We start from the raw sequence: 2,884 nt of genomic DNA on the forward strand, positions 1-2,884 counted from the left end.
GGGGGGGAGGGAGGAGGGAGAAGGAGATGGGGAGGGGGGAGAAAGGAGATGGGGGAAGGGGGAGAAAGGAGATGGGGGAGGGGGGAGAAAGGAGATGGGGGAGGGGGGAGAAAGGAGATGGGGGAGGGGGGAGAAAGGAGATGGGGAGGGGGGAGAACGGAGATGGGGAGGGGGGAGAACGGAGATGGGGGAGGGGGGAGAAAAGGAGATGGGGGAGGGGGGGAGAAAGGAGATGGGGGAGGGGGGGAGAAAGGAGATGGGGAGGGGGGAGAAAGGAGATGGGGGAGGGGGTAGAAAGGAAATGGGGGAGGGGGGAGAAAGGAGATGGGGGAGGGGGGAGAAAGGAGATGGGGGAGGGGGGAGAAAGGAGATGGGGGAGGGGGGAGAAAGGAGATGGGGGAGGGGGGAGAAAGGAGATGGGGGAGGGGGGAGAAAGGAGATGGGGGAGGGGGGAGAAAGGAGATGGGGAAGGGGGAGAAAGGAGATGGGGGAGGGGGGAGAAAGGAGATGGGGGAGGGGGAGAAAGTAGATGGGGGAGGGGGGAGAAAGGAGATGGGGGAGGGGGGAGAAAGGAGATGGGGGAGGGGGGAGAAAGGAGATGGGGGAGGGCGGAGAAAGGAGATGGGGGAGGGGGGAGAAAGGAGATGGGGGAGGGGGGAGAAAGGAGATGGGGGAGGGGGGAGAAAGGAGATGGGGGGGAAAAGGAGATGGGGGGGAAAAGGAGATGGGGGGGAAAAGGAGATGGGGGGAAAAGGAGATGGGGGGAAAAGGAGATGGGGGTGGGGAAAAGGAGATGGGGGTGGGGAAAAGGAGAAGGGGGTGGGGAAAAGGAGAAGGGGGTGGGGAAAAGGAGAAAGGGGAGGGAGGCTGAACTGGCCGGGCCCGAGACTTTGGGCAGGGCTCAAGACTTCGGGCAGGGCCCGTCCCCAGCACCAGATTTACAGGTAGGTGGCGTTGGGTCGGGGAGTGCGCGGGTCGGGGGCTGGTGGGAGGGAGGTCGGTTTGGTTCGGGTCGGGGGGAGGGAGGGAGAGGGAGGTCAGGTCGGGTCCAGTCGGGGGGGCGTTGGGAAGCGGGAGTCGGGTCGGTGTTGGGTCCGGTCCGGAGGCGGGAAGCAGGGGGGGGAAGCGGGAGTCGGGTCGGGTCCAGTCCGGGGGGGTCAGGTCGGGTCGGGTCCGGAGGCGGCGGCGGGGGCGGGGGGGGAAAGCGGGAGTTGAGTCGAGTCGGGAGGAAGCAGGAGCTGGGCGTGGGAGGAGCCTTATTCACGCGGCCCCAGTGAGGCCATTCGGCCAGGGCTAGGGGCTGCGTGCTTCAGCCCCACCCACACAGTTTTGGGCGCCTGGAGCTACTGCACATGCGCGCCCACTGTAGCGCGCATGTGCAGAGGTCCCGGCACTGTTTTCAGCGCAGGGACCTGGCTCCGCCCCCTACAGCTCCTGCTGCGCTGCGCCGAGTTGCAAATGACCTGCAGGGAGCTGGAGAATCTGGAAGTTTTTTTTAGGCGCACCTTGTAGCACGAAAAATGGGCATCCAGGTCGGAACTGCGCCGTTCTAGGCGCGGCTTGAAACTTGGGCCCTATGATACTATGATCACAGTTCCCTAAATGTTCCCCTACTTACACTTGCTCTATTGACCCACCTCATTCCCCAGAACCAGATCCAGCAATGCCTCCTCCCTCATTGGGCCAGACACATACTGATCAAGAAAGTTCTGCTGAACACGTTTCAGCAATTCTTCCCCTCTCTGCTCTTTACACTATTACTATCCCAGTCTATATTAGGATAGTTTTAGTCCCCCATTATCACTACTCTATCGTTCTTGCACCGCTCTAGAATTTCCCTGAAAATTTGCTCCTCTATATCCTTCCCATTAGTATACAGAATACACCAAGTAGTGTAATGACACCTCTATTGTTTCTCAACTCAAACCAAATAGATTCTGTCCTTGACCCCTCCAGAAGATCCTCTCTCTCCAGCACTGTAATATTCTCCTTAATTAATACTGCCACCTCAGCTCATTTCTTTCCACACCTTATATCCAGGAATATTTAGTACCCAATCCTGCCCATTTTTGAGCCAGTTATCGCCACAACATCATATCCCCATGTGTCTATTTGCGCCTGCAGCTCACTAACCTGGAGAAAGGGACATTGGCTGAAAGATACAATTCTGTGAGTATGACTATGTCAGGCTGTTGCTTGACTAGTCTTTGGGACAGCTCTCCCAATTTTGGAACAAGTTCCCAGATGTTCATGAGAAGGGGATTGCAGAGTCAACTGAGCTGGTTGTGCCATTGATGTGTCCGTAGCCAGTGCCAAGATCGATGCCAGGTAGTCCGTCCGGTTTTCTTATTATTATTGCTTTTCGTAGCGGTTTGTTATAACTGCGTGGCTTGCTCGGCCATTTCAGAGAGCAGTTAAGAGTCAGCCACATTGCTGTTGGTCTTGGGTCACCTATAGATAGACCAGACCAGGCAGTGTGGTTTTACTGTACACTTAGTTATATCAGATATCAATGTGATCTTACAGTACACCTACAGTTATATCAGATATCAATATGATCTTACAGTACACACATACATCAGATAGTAATGGAATGCTAGTCGACACATTCCTAGTACAAAAATGAGGATGCACTTTCTGTACTTTCAGATATGTGTTTAGATTAAATACTGTTGTGGAATTACAATTGCAAGGTACTGATTATCCTTTTCTGTTTCATTGTGCATTTGGTAAGCTGATTCAAAATGTTACTGTTTCAGTAATTTTAATGCATCTGGTATAGCAGTGCAGTTAGAGACCACTGTAAGACAGTAAATGTATAAGAAATTGTTTAAAAATTGAATTTATCTTAGGAAAATCTAACTCATGGTTCTAAACAGAAGAA

This window comes from Pristiophorus japonicus, chromosome 9 (genome assembly GCF_044704955.1).
Source record: "Pristiophorus japonicus isolate sPriJap1 chromosome 9, sPriJap1.hap1, whole genome shotgun sequence".
Lineage (NCBI taxonomy): Eukaryota > Metazoa > Chordata > Chondrichthyes > Pristiophoridae > Pristiophorus > Pristiophorus japonicus.